This window comes from Oncorhynchus masou, chromosome 12 (genome assembly GCF_036934945.1).
Source record: "Oncorhynchus masou masou isolate Uvic2021 chromosome 12, UVic_Omas_1.1, whole genome shotgun sequence".
In the NCBI taxonomy this organism is placed as follows: Eukaryota; Metazoa; Chordata; class Actinopteri; order Salmoniformes; family Salmonidae; genus Oncorhynchus; species Oncorhynchus masou.
The window spans coordinates 91,375,854-91,392,960 of NC_088223.1; the positions used below are offsets into that span (position 1 = coordinate 91,375,854).

The window sequence follows — 17,107 nt, forward strand, 5'->3', positions numbered from 1 at the left end:
CACATATCCTGTCTTCTCTTGAGAGCCAGGTCTGCCTACAGCGGCCTTTCTCAATAGCAAGGCTATGCTCACTGAGTCTGTACATAGTCAAAGCTTTCCTTAAGTTTGGGTCAGTCACAGTGGTCAGATATTCTGCCACTGTGTACTCTCTGTTTAGGGCCAAATAGCATTCTAGTTTGCTCTGTTTTTTTTGTTAATTTTTTCCAATGTGTCAAGTAATTATCTTTTTGTTTTCTCATGATTTGGTTGGGTCTAGTCTCTCTCTTTCTCTCAATTTTCAATTCAATTCAATTTGCTTTATTGGCATGATGTAACAATGTACATATTTCCAAAGCTGCTGTGGTGCAGTGGCTGCACAGCCTGTCCTCTACAGGGAGCCAGGTTCTGCTGTGGTGCAGTGGTTGCACAGCCTGTCCTCTACAGGGAGCCAGGTTCTGCTGTGGTGCAGTGGTTACACAGCCTTTCCTCTACAGGGAGCCAGGTTCTGCTGTGGTGCAGTGGCTGCACAGCCTGTCCTCTACAGGGAGCCAGGTTCTGCTGTGGTGCAGTGGTTGCACAGCCTTTCCTCTACAGGGAGCCAGGTTTTCCTGTGTCTACCCTTCTCAATGGCAAGGCTGTGCTCACTGAGCCTGTACTTTGTCAAGGTTTTTTTTCTCTCTCTCTGTCTCTCTCTCTCTCTCTCTCTCTCTGTCTCTCTCTCTCTCTCTCTCTCTCTGTCTCTCTCTCTCTCTCTCCCTCTCTCTCTCTGTCTCTCTGTGTCTCTCTGTGTCTCTCTGTGTCTCTCTGTGTCTCTGTCTCTCATCTCTCATCTCTCACCTCTCTCTTGTCTCACCCTGACCAGAGAGGAAGAGACGAAGCGAGAGGTTTTACTCAGCCCAAAAATCTGTCCACTAAAATAATCCCATGAAATTAGACATTTTTTTGTGTCAATGAAAGAGTTTTGAATTTGGTCAACAAAAATATAAAATAGATAGGTACAGGACATGGATGGATATAACCCGTTTTAGCATGGACATTGCCATTGAGGGCTTCCACCATTTTAAAGTAGTCAATTGGTGGGGGTTTCCTATGAGTTGTGAGCAATCAACCAATGAAGAAGAAGACAATTAACTACTTTAAAATGAAGATAGCCTCAATGGCGCTATCCATGCTGTCACAGTTCCTTAGTCGCGGTGCTGCCAATTATTGGCACATGATAAAAGAAGACCCAGTGGGCAAAGAGGGGGAAGAAATTATTGACTTCTCACCATAGCTACTATTTATTTTCCATGTTTTTCTGCTGGTCTGTTTGTTTTTCAGGCTGTTAGATTCTTGCCGTGGAGTATTTTTGGGGCAGTCAGACTTTGAGCTGAATAGGAATGTCTTTAATCGTGGCTACAAAGGAATGGAGAGAAGAAGAAGGACGAGAATAGAAGATCCCCAGCTTTGTAAACAGATGTAGATGGAGGAGAGGGAGGAGGAGGAGAAGGATAGGGAGGGAGGAGGAGAGGGAGGGAGGGAGGGAGGGAGGAGGAGGAGAGGGAGGGGGAGGGAGGGAGGGAGGGAGGGAGGGAGGGAGGGAGGGAGGGAGGGAGGGAGGGAGGGAGGGAGGGAGGGAGGAGGGAGGGGAGGCAAGGAGGGAGGAGGAGGAGTAACCATTGTTAACAGAGCAGAGAACTGTTTGTGCGCTCTGTGGTTTCTAGTCCCTGTGAAATAGAGACTCAGTGATTTTGGTTCCCAGGCCCACTTTTTCTCAAGCCCGTACAAAAACCAAATGAAGAGATTTCAGTCTGTCTGTCTGCCTGTGTATGATGCTGTTTATAGCCTAGCACCAGACTCCTACTAACTGGAAAAGGGTACAAATAGTGGTACCTGGACACTGTTCACAGTCAGTTGATTGTAAGTGAAGTGAGGCTATGTTTAAAAAATAATATAACGCCTCGTCTTGTAAGCAATGCAAAACATAGTCACTGTCACGAACAACAACATGTTAGAATCTTCAATGCAGGCAGGCCTAGGTTAGAGAAGTTGGCAAGCATTGGATACAGACAGTACAGGGAAAGTGAAATATTATGGACAGATTATAGACAGATTATAGACAGATTATAGACAAATCATAGACAGATCATAGACAGATCATAGACAGATCATAGACATATTATAGACAGATTGTAGACAGATTGTAGACAGATTGTAGACAGATTGTAGACAGATTATAGACAGATTATAGAGAGATTATAGATAGATTATAGACAGATCATAGACAGATTATAGACAGATCATAGACAGATCATAGACAGATCATAGACAGTTTATAGACAGATCATAGACAGATTATAGACAGATTATAAACAGATTGTAGACAGATTGTAGACAGATTGTAGACAGATTATAGACAGATTATAGAGAGATTATAGATAGATTATAGACAGATCATAGACAGATTATAGACAGATTATAAACAGATTGTAGACAGATTATAAACAGATTGTAGACAGATTGTAGACAGATTGTAGACAGATTGTAGACAGATCGTAGACAGATTATAGACAGATCATAGACAGATCATAGACAGTTTATAGACAGATCATAGACAGATCATAGACAGATCATAGACAGATTATAGATGTCAGTAGTTTTATACCAGTAATTCCACAACTTCCACATTGCTAGGTTGGGTTTCATTGGGTTACATTGCTAAGTGTTGTGTTACATGTGGACATGGTACCAGTGGGTTACATTGCTAAGTGTTGTGTTACATGTGGACATGGTACCAGTGGGTTACATTGCTAAGTGTTGTGTTACATGTGAACATGGTACCAGTGGGTTACATTGATCGTATGTAATAGACAATACAATAAAACAGATCCAAGTAGAGCGAGTGAAACCGGATTAATGCCGTGTTCGAAAACACCTGGGAACTCTGACGGGTTGTTGTTGTTGTTGTTGTTGTTGCTCAGACTGGGAAAAATCGTTTTTTAAATGGTCGTCCAACTCAGAATTCCAACTCGGGAACTCGGGACTCTTTCTAGAGCTCTGACTTTCCCACGGGAAGATCACCGACGTCATGATTTGACCTCGTATTTCCTAGAGTTCCCAGTTGTCTTGAATGCGGCATACAAAAGCTAAAAGCCTGAATAGGTATATTGTTCCTATGTCAAGGCGTGGGGATGTCGACAGCAGAGCAGTAGTTGTCATTTTACATTTTTGGACTTGTATTGTTCCACTGTGGCTCTCTAATTTGGGCCTAGATAACGTAGATTGGGAGAGTAGCTGACAGGCTCCATAACGTAGCTCCAGAGTTAGCGTGGCAGAACCCAGGGCCTTGTCCTCAGACATGGATCTACAGACTTCTATGGGCTGTAGACCAGAGTCCTATGGCGCCATAGGAACACAGCCATGTCTCAGGTCAAGCCTGGACAAGGCCAGACAGAGACAGGACACTCAGACTGGGCCTGCTGGACAGAACCCTCAGACTGGGCCTGCTGGACAGAACCCTCAGACTGGGCCTGCTGGACAGAACCCTCAGACTGGGCCTGCTGGACAGAACCCTCAGACTGGGCCTGCTGGACAGAACCCTCAGACTGGGCCTGCTGGACAGAACCCTCAGACTGGGCCTGCTGGGACCCTCAGACTGGGCCTGCTGGACAGAACCCTCAGACTGGGCCTGCTGGACCCCTCAGACTGGGCCTGCTGTAAGAACCCTCACCCTGCTGGACAGAACCCTCAGACTGGGCCTGCTGTGAGAACCCTCAGACTATTTCCTCAGACTGTGCTGGACAGAACCCTCAGACTGGGCCTGCTGTACAGAACCCTCAGACGCCTGCTGTACAGAACCCTCAGACTGGGCCTGCTGTACAGAACCCTCAGACTGGGCCTGCTGGACAGAACCCTCAGACTGGGCCTGCTGGACATGACAATCAGACTGGGCCTGCTGGACAGAACCCTCAGACTGGGCCTGCTGTACAGAACCCTCAGACTGGGCCTGCTGTACATTGGGCCTGCTGGACAGAACCCTCAGACTGGGCCTGCTGGACAGAACCCTCAGACTGGGCCTGCTGGACAGAACCCTCAGACTGGGCCTGCTGGACAGAACCCTCAGACTGGGCCTGCTGGACAGAACCCTCAGACTGGGCCTGCTGGACAGAACCCTCAGACTGGGCCTGCTGTACAGAACCCTCAGACTGGGCCTGCTGGACAGAACCCTCAGACTGGGCCTGCTGTACAGAACCCTCAGACTGGGCCTGCTGGACAGAGACCCAGACTGGGCCTGCTGGACAGAACCCTCAGACATGGGCCTGCTGGACAGAACCCTCAGACTGGGCCTGCTGGACAGACCCTCAGACTGGGCCTGCTGGCAGAACCCTCAGACCAGAAGACTGGGCCTGCTGGACAGAACCCTCAGACTGGGCCTGCTGGACAGAACCCTCAGACTGGGCCTGCTGGACAGAACCCTCAGACTGGGCCTGCTGGACCCTCAGACTGGGCCTGCTGGACAGAACCCTCAGACTGGGCCTGCTGGACAGAACCCTCAGACTGGGCCTGCTGGACAGAACCCTCAGACTGGGCCTGCTGGACAGAACCCTCAGACTGGGCCTGCTGGACAGAACCCTCAGACTGGGCCTGCTGGACAGAACCCTCAGACTGGGCCTGCTGGACAGAACCCTCAGACTGGGCCTGCTGGACAGAACCCTCAGACTGGGCCTGCTGGACAGAACCCTCAGACTGGGCCTGCTGGACAGAACCCTCAGACTGGGCCTGCTGGACAGAACCCTCAGACTGGGCCTGCTGGACAGAACCCTCAGACTGGGCCTGCTGGACAGAACCCTCAGACTGGGCCTGCTAGACAGAACCCTCAGACTGGGCCTGCTGGACAGAACCCTCAGACTGGGCCTGCTGGACAGAACCCTCAGACTGGGCCTGCTAGACAGAACCCTCAGACTGGGCCTGCTGGACAGATCCCTCAGACTGGGCCTGCTGGACAGATCCCTCAGACTGGGCCTGCTGTACAGAACCCTCAGACTGGGCCTGCTGGACATTAGCAGCCTCTATCAATCTGTCATAGCTACATCAGGTTGGGTATTTTGGTGGGGGGGGGGATATGACCCTACATGTGCGTGTGTGTGTGTGAGGCGCGTGTGTGTGTGTGTGGCGTGTGTGTACGCGTCTCCAGCTGTGTGCTGTGACTACACTCTGTCCTCTGTTTACAATAACATCTCTCCCAGTCGGTCTCTGTAAATACTTCGTTCACATCCAGTTGAACAGTGTTTTCTCTGAGAGAGCTGTAAACACAACGCCTGACCTCTGATTTAGCCCCTAACAGTGTTGTGTTTTGGGGACGACCCAGCTGTATCTGAAGGCCAAACTTTAGCTTCTTCCCCTATAGTGCACTATTTTGCAGTATTTTTTTTGTAGTATTACCTACTGCCGCTTTCTCTTACTGTAGTCTTACTGTAGTATTATCTACTGTAGTCTTCTCTTTCTGTAGTATTACCTACTGTAGTCTTCTCTTTCTGTAGTCTTCTCTTTCTGTAGTATTATCTACTGTAATCTTCTCTTTCTGTAGTATTACCTACTGTAGTCTTCTCTTACTGTAGTCTTACTTTAGTATTATCTACTGTAGTCTTCTCTTTCTGTAGTATTACCTACTGTAGTCTTCTCTTACTGTAGTCTTACTGTAGTATTATCTACTGTAGTCTTCTCTTACTGTAGTATTACCTACTGTATTCTTCTCTTACTGTAGTCTTACTGTAATATTATCTACTGTAGTCTTTCCGTAGTATTACCTACTGCCGCCTTCTCTTACTGTAGTCTTCTATACTGTAATCTACTCTTACTGTAGTCTTCTATACTGTAATCTACTCTTACTGTAGTCTTCTATACTGTAATCTACGCTTACTGTAGTCTTTGATAAGGGACTACTGGAAGAGCCGTAGATCAACCATATACGTTGCGTAAGGGTTTTGCAGTTTAAAATAAATCTCTTGATGGTGCAGCTGTAGAACTTTTTGAGGATCTGGGGACCCATGCCAAGTCTTTTCAGTCTCCTGAGGGGGAAAAGGTGTTGTCGTCACCTCTTCACGACTGTCTTGGTGTGTTTGGACCATGATATTTTGTTGGCGATGTGGACACCAAGGATATGAAATTCTCGACCCGCTCCACTACAGCCTCGTCATTGTGAATGGGGGCCTGTTCGTCCCCCTTTTCCTGTAGTCCACAATCAGCTCCTTTGTCTTGCTCACATTGAGGGAGAAGTTGTTGTTATCCTGTCGCTACACTGCCAGGTCTCGGACCTCCTCCCTATAGGCTGTCTCCTTGTTGTCAGTGATCAGGCCTACCACTGTTGTGTCGTCAACCAACTTAATGATGGTGTTGGAGTCGTGCTTGGCCACGCAGTTGTGGATGAACAGGGACTACAGGTGGGGACTAAGCACACAACCCTGAGGGGCCCCCGTGTTGAGGATCAGTGTGGCGGATGTGTTGTTGCCTGCCCTCGCCACCAGAGCTGTGTTTTGTGTTAAAGAGTGACACCTGCTCTGTTGATGTCTTCATACTGCACTGTCCTTTACAAAAACCAATAGGCCTATGCTACTGTATGTATGCTGGTCACAGCAAAGCATAGCTGACTGACATGATATAACCACAACCACTTATTTTGCTACCTATTCCAATTTGCAACCTGGTAAAATCACAGCTGGTTTGGTTCCCCGTCTGTCTGTTTTGGTTCACTGTTTGGTTAAGTATTTGGGTTGGTTCTAAACCCCTGGTTTGGTTGCAAACCCCTGGTTTGGTTCTAAACCCCTGGTTTGGTTAGACGTCTGGTTTGGTTCTAAACCCCTGGCTCGGTTCTAAACCCCTGGTTTGGTTAAACGTCTGGTTTGGTTCTAAACCCCTGGTTTGGTTCTAAACCCCTGGTTTGGTTAAACGTCTGGTTTGGTTCTAAACCCCTGGTGTGGGTAAATGTCTGGTTGGCTTCGCCTGCTTTGTTTCAATGTCTGGGTTGGCTCTAAACCCCTGCTTTCTCTCTCTCCTCTCCAGTCCCACCCTCTGTCCCTGTGCAACACCAGTGAAGATGAGCGCCAGGAGTCAGACTTCATCAGCATCGTCAAGCTGGAGAGCCCGGAGCGCAAGGTGCCTCAGTGTCTGCCCCTGCTCCACAAGGTAAGACCATTGTACAGATGCATACTGTGGACAAACTATGGACGGTTTGAGTGGTGGCAGTGATTCAGTTGAATAGTTAAATAAGTATCTTGTCCAAGTGAAGGGCTGTCTTCGCCGGGCCATCTGTCCTCCCCTAAGATTCTGTGAGGCTCAGTAACCTACTGCCAGACATAGGACGGAAACATTATGACATGTTCTGTGCTGTGCAGCGTACACCGATTGTCTGCTATTTGTTTCTGATTGTGTATTATACGAATCTTGGTCGTTAAAGATGACCCTATCCATTTTAATGGAGGAGAGTCAGACACAGCTAAATCGTTCCCCCTGGTCTACTGTCCACTCCTACAGTAGATCCAGCTAAATCTATCCCCCTGGTCTACTGTCCACTCCTACAGTAGATCCAGCTAAATCTATCCCCCTGGTCTACTGTCCACTCCTACAGTAGATCCAGCTAAATCGTTCCCCCTGGTCTACTGTCCACTCCTACAGTAGATCCAGCTAAATCTATCCCCCTGGTCTACTGTCCACTCCTACAGTAGATCCAGCTAAATCTTTTCCGTAGATCCATGGTGCTTTAAAGATCCAGACTGAAGAAGGGTTGACCCTGAAAGTCTACTGTCCAATGTTTGCAGGCCTTGAATATGATTTCCCCCTGGTCTACTGTCCACTCCTATAGCTGAGATCCTGATAAATAACGGATGTGATCCATGGGTGGGGTAAAGATCCAGACTGAAGAAGGGCACTGGATGTGAGGTGCTAGAATGCTTCACTGGCCTTGAATATGATTTTGAGGATGCTATGCTATTATAGCTGAGGCCATCACTGATCATGGACCAGCAGGACCCTGTGCTGGGCCACAGCTATCACTGGTCACCCAGGACCCTGGATGTGAGGTGCCCTATCACTGGTCGTACCCAGGACCCCGGGCTAAGGCCACAGCTATCACTGGTCATACCCAGGACCCTGTGCTGAGGCCACAGCTATCACTGGTCATACCCAGGACCCCGGGCTAAGGCCACAGCTATCACTGGTCGTACCCAGGACCCTGTGCTGAGGCCACAGCTATCACTGGTCGTACCCAGGACCCCGGGCTAAGGCCACAGCTATCACTGGTCGTACCCAGGACCCTGTGCTGAGGCCACAGCTATCACTGGTCGTACCCAGGAACCTGTGCTGAGGCCACAGCTATCACTGGTCGTACCCAGGAACCTGTGCTAAGGTCACAGCTATCACTGGTCGTACCCAGGACCCCGGGCTAAGGTCACAGCTATCACTGGTCGTAACCAGGACCCCGGGCTAAGGTCACAGCTATCACTGGTCGTAACCAGGACCCCGGGCTAAGGTCACAGCTATCACTGGTCGTACCCAGGACCCCGGGCTAAGGTCACAGCTATCACTGGTCGTACCCAGGACCCTGTGCTGAGGTCACAGCTATCACTGGTCGTACCCAGGACCCCGGGCTAAGGTCACAGCTATCACTGGTCGTAACCAGGACCCCGGGCTAAGGTCACAGCTATCACTGGTCGTACCCAGGACCCCGGGCTAAGGTCACAGCTATCACTGGTCGTACCCAGGACCCGGGCTAAGGTCACAGCTATCACTGGTCGTACCCAGGACCCCGGGCTAAGGTCACAGCTATCACTGGTCGTACCCAGGACCCCGGGCTAAGGTCACAGCTATCACTGGTCGTAACCAGGACCCCGGGCTAAGGTCACAGCTATCACTGGTCGTAACCAGGACCCCGGGCTAAGGTCACAGCTATCACTGGTCGTACCCAGGACCCCGGGCTAAGGTCACAGCTATCACTGGTAGTACCCAGGACCCTGTGCTGAGGTCACAGCTATCACTGGTCAGGACCCCGGGCTAAGGTCACAGCTATCACTGGTCGTACCCAGGACCCTGTGCTAAGGTCACAGCTATCACTGGTCGTACCCAGGACCCCGGGCTAAGGTATCACTGGTCGTAACCAGGACCCCGCTAAGGTCACAGCTATCACTGGTCGTACCCAGGACCCCGGGCTAAGGCCACAGCTATCACTGGTCGTACCCAGGACCCCGGGCTAAGGCCACAGCTATCACTGGTCGTAACCAGGACCCCGGGCTGAGGTCACAGCTATCACTGGTCGTACCCAGGACCCTGTGCTGAGGTCACAGCTATCACTGGTCATATCCAGGACCCTGTGCTGAGGTCACAGCTATCACTGGTCGTATCCAGGACCCCGGGCTAAGGTCACAGCTATCACTGGTCGTAACCAGGACCCCGGGCTAAGGTCACAGCTATCACTGGTCGTACCCAGGACCCCGGGCTAAGGTCACAGCTATCACTGGTCGTACCCAGGACCCCGGGCTAAGGTCACAGCTATCACTGGTCGTACCCAGGATCCCGGGCTAAGGTCACAGCTATCACTGGTCGTACTCAGGACCCTGTGCTAAGGTCACAGCTATCACTGGTCGTACCCAGGACCCCGGGCTAAGGCCACAGCTATCACTGGTCGTACCCAGGATCCCGGGCTAAGGTCACAGCTATCACTGGTCGTACCCAGGATCCCGGGCTAAGGTCACAGCTATCACTGGTCGTACCCAGGACCCGGGCTAAGGTCACAGCTATCACTGGTCGTACCCAGGACCCCGGGCTAAGGTCACAGCTATCACTGGTCGTACCCAGGACCCCGGGCTAAGGTCACAGCTATCACTGGTCGTACCCAGGACCCCGGGCTAAGGTCACAGCTATCACTGGTCGTACCCAGGACCCCGGGCTAAGGTCACAGCTATCACTGGTCGTACCCAGGACCCTGTGCTAAGGTCACAGCTATCACTGGTCGTACCCAGGACCCCGGGCTAAGGTCACAGCTATCACTGGTCGTACCCAGGACCCCGGGCTAAGGTCACAGCTATCACTGGTCGTACCCAGGACCCCGGGCTAAGGTCACAGCTATCACTGGTCATACCCAGGACCCTGTGCTAAGGTCACAGCTATCACTGGTCGTACCCAGGACCCTGTGCTAAGGTCACAGCTATCACTGGTCGTAACCAGGACCCCGGGCTAAGGTCACAGCTATCACTGGTCGTACCCAGGATCCCGGGCTAAGGTCACAGCCATCACTGGTCGTACCCAGGACCCTGTGCTAAGGTCACAGCTATCACTGGTCGTACCCAGGACACCGTGCTAAGGTCACAGCTATCACTGGTCGTACCCAGGACCCTGTGCTAAGGTCACAGCTATCACTGGTCGTACCCAGGATCCCGGGCTAAGGTCACAGCTATACTGGTCGTACCCAGGATCCCGGGCTAAGGTCACAGCTATCACTGGTCGTAACCAGGACCCCGGGCTAAGGCCACGCCTTCCCCGGGTCGTAACCAGGACCCGGGCTAAGGTCACAGCTATCACTGGTCGTAACCAGGACCCCGGGCTAAGGTCACAGCTATCACTGGTCGTACCCAGGACCCTGTGCTAAGGTCACAGCTATCACTGGTCGTAACCAGGACCCCGGGCTAAGGTCACAGCTATCACTGGTCGTAACCAGGACACCGGGCTAAGGTCACAGCTATCACTGGTCGTACCCAGGACCCCGGGCTAAGGTCACAGCTATCACTGGTCGTAACCAGGACCCCGGGTTAAGGTCACAGCTATCACTGGTCGTAACCAGGACCCTGTGCTGAGGTCACAGCTATCACTGGTCGTAACCAGGACCCTGTGCTGAGGTCACAGCTATCACTGGTCGTACCCAGGACCCCGGGCTAAGGTCACAGCTATCACTGGTCGTACCCAGGATCCCGGGCTAAGGTCACAGCTATACTGGTCGTACCCAGGACCCCGGGCTAAGGTCACAGCTATCACTGGTCGTAACCAGGACCCCGGGCTAAGGTCACAGCTATCACTGGTCATACCCAGGACCCTGTGCTAAGGTCACAGCTATCACTGGTCGTAACCAGGACCCCGTACTTAATTGTTCTGCAAAAACATGTGTGTAGGAATAACTGAGTCACTGCAGACTGACAAGAAAAACTTTGAATCAAGCTTTAATGTCTACACTGTGTTGTCCCTTAAACACACCAAGTTCTCTCCCTTATACAGAGGGGCCCTTGAACAAAGGCCTTTTGGTGTAGTCTGGAGAAATAGAGGCCCCCCTCTCTCCCTCAGTGGTAGCAGATATGTTTTGAGATCAGATGTGGGTTTATAGTCCTGTTGTCTGGGTTCTCTGTCAGAACTATAAAATGCTTTTCTCGAACTTTTCTCGAACAGCATTTCTCGAACTTGGTCCTGGGGACCTCAAGGGGTGCACATTCTGTTTTTGTTGCCATAGTACTAGACAGCTGATTGGATGATATTTGGATGAAACCACTTTATAGTAGGTTGACCCACGTATGATAAATGACTGTATCTGGGTCTTTGTTGATCATAAAGTTGATCATAAAGTTACTGGTCCCCTCCCTCTTGTCAAACACTTGGATATTAAAGCGGAATTATATAACAATGGTAGCGTTTTATAATCTTAACTCGTTTAAATCTGTCATACGTTAAAACCCAAATCATACGTATTTGTTTACAAACCGTAAAATAGCTGCAGCTGAATTTGTCTGAACGATACTGGTAACATCTATGTTGTGACTGTTACCCAGCAAGTTACTTAGCAACATGCTGGGGGAAAAAAAACCCACACTGTGTTGTGACTTGATGCCATAGTGTTAAATTAACGTATTCCCGAAAAATGCCGACATCCGACAGCAGTAGCTGCTTCTCATTTCGGGTGGACAGAGAGCACCGATAATTGCCATTATGGCACGCGTGTGCAGTGCACATTATCGAGGCGAAGTTGCTTTATCAATTGGGGTGAACATTTGATGGGTCATGCCAGGAAGTTACTCCTGAACAGGGATTTTGTACCATCATTAACCGTGGGTCAGTGCTGGCACGGTGGCTGCTTTGACTTGGTATTGGTGAATGGTATGTTCTATGTAACACACCTGATAGTCACTATGGTTACTGTTCTACCATCCCTACATTGAGTCTAGTATTTTCTATGTAACACACCTGATAGTCACTATGGTTACTGTTCTACCATCCCTACATTGAGTCTAGTATTTTACATTTACATTACATTTAAGTCATTTGGCAGACGCTCTTATCCAGAGCGACTTACAAATTGGTGAATTCACCTTATGACATCCAGTGGAACAGCCACTTTACAATAGTGCATCTAAATCATTTAAGGGGGGGGGGTGAGAAGGATTACTTTATCCTATCCTAGGTATTCCTTGAAGAGGTGGGGTTTCAGGTGTCTCCGGAAGGTGGTGATTGACTCCGCTGTCCTGGCGTCGTGAGGGAGTTTGTTCCACCATTGGGGGGCCAGAGCAGCGAACAGTTTTGACTGGGCTGAGCGGGAACTGTACTTCCTCAGTGGTAGGGAGGCGAGTAGGCCAGAGGTTTTCTATGTAACACACCTGATAGTCACTATGGTTACTGTTCTACCATCCCTACATTGAGTCTAGTATTTTTTATGTAACACACCTGATAGTCACTATGGTTACTGTTCTACCATCCCTACATTGAGTCTAGTATTTTTTATGTAACACACCTGATAGTCACTATGGTTACTGTTCTACCATCCCTACATTGAGTCTAGTATTTTTTATGTAACACACCTGATAGTCACTATGGTTACTGTTCTACCATCCCTACATTGAGTCTAGTATTTTCTATGTAACACACCTGATAGTCACTATGGTTACTGTTCTACCATCCCGACATTGAGTCTAGTATTTTTTATGTAACACACCTGATAGTCACTATGGTTACTGTTCTACCATCCCTACATTGAGTCTAGTATTTTTTATGTAACACACCTGATAGTCACTATGGTTACTGTTCTACCATCCCTACATTGAGTCTAGTATTTTTTATGTAACACACCTGATAGTCACTATGGTTACTGTTCTACCATCCCTACATTGAGTCTAGTATTTTTTATGTAACACACCTGATAGTCACTATGGTTACTGTTCTACCATCCCTACATTGAGTCTAGTATTTTTTATGTAACACACCTGATAGTCACTATGGTTACTGTTCTACCATCCCTACATTGAGTCTAGTATTTTTTATGTAACACACCTGATAGTCACTATGGTTACTGTTCTACCATCCCTACATTGAGTCTAGTATTTTTTATGTAACACACCTGATAGTCACTATGGTTACTGTTCTACCATCCCTACATTGAGTCTAGTATTTTCTATGTAACACACCTGATAGTCACTATGGTTACTGTTCTACCATCCCTACATTGAGTCTAGTATTTTTTATGTAACACACCTGATAGTCACTATGGTTACTGTTCTACCATCCCTACATTGAGTCTAGTATTTTTTATGTAACACACCTGATAGTCACTACGGTTACTGTTCTACCATCACCTACATTGAGTCTAGTATTTTTTATGTAACACACCTGATAGTCACTATGGTTACTGTTCTACCATCCCTACATTGAGTCTAGTATTTTTTATGTAACACACCTGATAGTCACTATGGTTACTGTTCTACCATCCCTACATTGAGTCTAGTATTTTCTATGTAACACACCTGATAGTCACTATGGTTACTGTTCTACCATCCTTACATTGAGTCTAATATTTTTTATGTAACACACCTGATAGTCACTATGGTTACTGTTCTACCATCCTTACATTGAGTCTAGAATTTTTTATGTAACACACCTGATAGTCACTATGGTTACTGTTCTACCATCCCTACATTGAGTCTAGTATTTTTTATGTAACACACCTGATAGTCACTATGGTTACTGTTCTACCATCCCTACATTGAGTCTAGTATTTTTTATGTAACACACCTGATAGTCACTATGGTTACTGTTCTACCATCACCTACATTGAGTCTAGTATTTTTTTTGTTTCCATCTCCTTTTGTCTTTCCACTATCATCAAGCAGTAATGATAGATGTTTTAGAAAATTCAACACATACTCTCACATACTGTCTGCACAGCTTCCCAGGCAACCCCCTCAGCAGCTTTCCCACGGCAAAGAAGGGGGAGACGCTGTGAAACCTGTGAAGACAGACCCAACATACTGTCAGTCACTTGTTTGTTTCAGGCCCTACACATTCCAAATACAATCATTGAAAAGTATCACCAAAAAGACCACAACCAAATATTGCATATTTCAAATTGAGTACTTGAGAAATACTAGAAAACACATTGTAGATTGAGTAGATCATCACGTAAACAAATTGATAGCATTGTAACTCAGAACATAAATATAAAATAAAATTCACTTCCCATTTAACAAACATTTCCCCTTCATTTCCTGGATCTCCTCTTCAACGAGGTTACCCATACTCCAGCACTGCACCTCTCTGCCCAGTGTGTGCTGTCCATCCCAGGACCCCTCTCTGCCAAGTGGGTGACTGACGCCAAGTGGGTGACTGAAGCCTAGTGGGTGACTGACGCCAAGTGGGTGACTGAAGCCAAGTGGGTGACTGAAGCCAAGTGGGTGACTGACGCCAAGTGGGTGACTGAAGCCTAGTGGGTGACTGACGCCAAGTGGGTGACTGAAGCCAAGTGGGTGACTGAAGCCAAGTGGGTGACTGATGCCAAGTGGGTGACTGAAGCCAAGTGGGTGACTGACGCCAAGTGGGTGACTGAAGCCTAGTGGGTGACTGACACCTCATGGGTGACTGACGCCTAGTGGGTGACTGACGCCAAGTGGGTGACTGAAGCCTAGTGGGTGACTGACACCTCATGGGTGACTGACGCCTAGTGGGTGACTGAAGCCAAGTGGGTGACTGACGCCAAGTGGGTGACTGAAGCCAAGTGGGTGACTGACGCCAAGTGGGTGACTGAAGCCTAGTGGGTGACTGACACCTCATGGGTGACTGACGCCTAGTGGGTGACTGACGCCAAGTGGGTGACTGAAGCCTAGTGGGTGACTGACGCCTAGTGGGTGACTGACGCCTAGTGGGTGACTGACGCCAAGTGGGTGACTGAAGCCTAGTGGGTGACTGACGCCAAGTGGGTGACTGACGCCAAGTGGTGACTGACACCTAGTGGGTGACTGAAGCCTAGTGGGTGACTGAAGCCAAGTGGGTGACTGAAGCCAAGTGGGTGACTGACGCCAAGTGGGTGACTGAAGCCTAGTGGGTGACTGACGCCAAGTGTGTGACTGACGCCAAGTGAGTGACTGACGCCTAGTGGGTGACTGACGCCAAGTGGGTGACTGACGCCAAGTGGGTGACTGAAGCCAAGTGGGTGACAGAAGGGTACTTGATTGAACCGGGGTACATGGGTCCATTTCCTAAAGCCTCAGTAATTCACCTTTACGTGCCGTGACATCACACTTTGTGACTTTGTATTGTTTTGTTTTTTTTCAAGCATTTGGACGGGAGATGAGTGTCACAAATGATATGAATCGATGGCGTCCTGCATACTCATGGTTCAATAAATAAATAAATTATATCTCACCTTTATTTCTCATGACTGTTCACGTTAATCAATATTTTGTAAATTATCAAATAAATGTCTGATAAATACATACAATTCTGTACATATTTTAATTTATGATGCTAATGCAGAGGCACCAATCAATGTACATTCCCTTATGTCTAAGCTTCTCAGGTGAATGACATGGACCATTTTTTCCCTGGTCATCAATGACATACATTTACATTTACATTTAAGTCATTTAGCAGACGCTCTTATCCAGAGCGACTTACAAATTGGTGAATTCACCTTCTGACATCCAGTGGAACAGCCACTTTACAATAGTGCATCTAAATCATTAAGGGGGGGGGTGAGAAGGATTACTTATCCTATCCTAGGTATTCCTTGAAGAGGTGGGGTTTCAGGTGTCTCCGGAAGGTGGTGATTGACTCCGCTGTCCTGGCGTCGTGAGGGAGTTTGTTCCACCATTGGGGGCCAGAGCAGCGAACAGTTTTGACTGGGCTGAGCGGGAACTGTACTTCCTCAATGGTAGGGAGGCGAGCAGGCCAGAGGTGGATGAACGCAGTGCCCTTGCTTGGGTGTAGGGCCTGATCAGAGCCTGGAGGTACTGCGGTGCCGTTCCCCTCACAGCTCCGTAGGCAAGCACCATGGTCTTGTAGCGGATGCGAGCTTCAACTGGGAGCCAGTGGAGAGAGCGGAGGAGCGGGGTGACGTGAGAGAACTTGGGAAGGTTGAACACCAGACGGGCTGCGGCGTTTTGGATGAGTTGTAGGGGTTTAATGGCACAGGCAGGGAGCCCAGCCAACAGCGAGTTGCAGTAATCCAGACGGGAGATGACAAGTGCCTGGATTAGGACCTGCGCCGCTTCCTGTGTGAGGCAGGGTCGTACTCTGCGGATGTTGTAGAGCATGAACCTACAGGAACGGGCCACCGCCATGATGTTGGTTGAGAACGACAGGGTGTTGTCCAGGATCACGCCAAGGTTCTTAGCGCTCTGGGAGGAGGACACAATGGAGTTGTCAACCGTGATGGCGAGATCATGGAACGGGCAGTCCTTCCCCGGGAGGAAGAGCAGCTCCGTCTTGCCGAGGTTCAGCTTGAGGTGGTGATCCGTCATCCACACTGATATGTCTGCCAGACATGCAGAGATGCGATTCGCCACCTGGTCATCAGAAGGGGGAAAGGAGAAGATTAATTGTGTGTCGTCTGCATAGCAATGATAGGAGAGACCATGTGAGGTTATGACAGAGCCAAGTGACTTGGTGTATAGCGAGAATAGGAGAGGGCCTAGAACAGAGCCCTGGGGGACACCAGTGGTGAGAGCGCGTGGCGAGGAGACAGATTCTCGCCACGCCACCTGGTAGGAGCGACCTGTCAGGTAGGACGCAATCCAAGCGTGGGCCGCGCCGGAGATGCCCAACTCGGAGAGGGTGGAGAGGAGGATCTGATGGTTCACAGTATCGAAGGCAGCCGATAGGTCTAGAAGGATGAGAGCAGAGGAGAGAGAGTTAG

At 49.1% G+C, this 17,107-nt stretch overlaps 1 pseudogene; it reads left to right on the plus strand.

Moving 5' to 3' along the window:
• Positions 1-5,080: 5,080 nt before the first annotated feature.
• LOC135549429 (E3 ubiquitin-protein ligase RNF43-like) overlaps positions 5,081-17,107 on the plus strand; it is a 112,295-nt pseudogene continuing 100,268 nt past the window's right edge.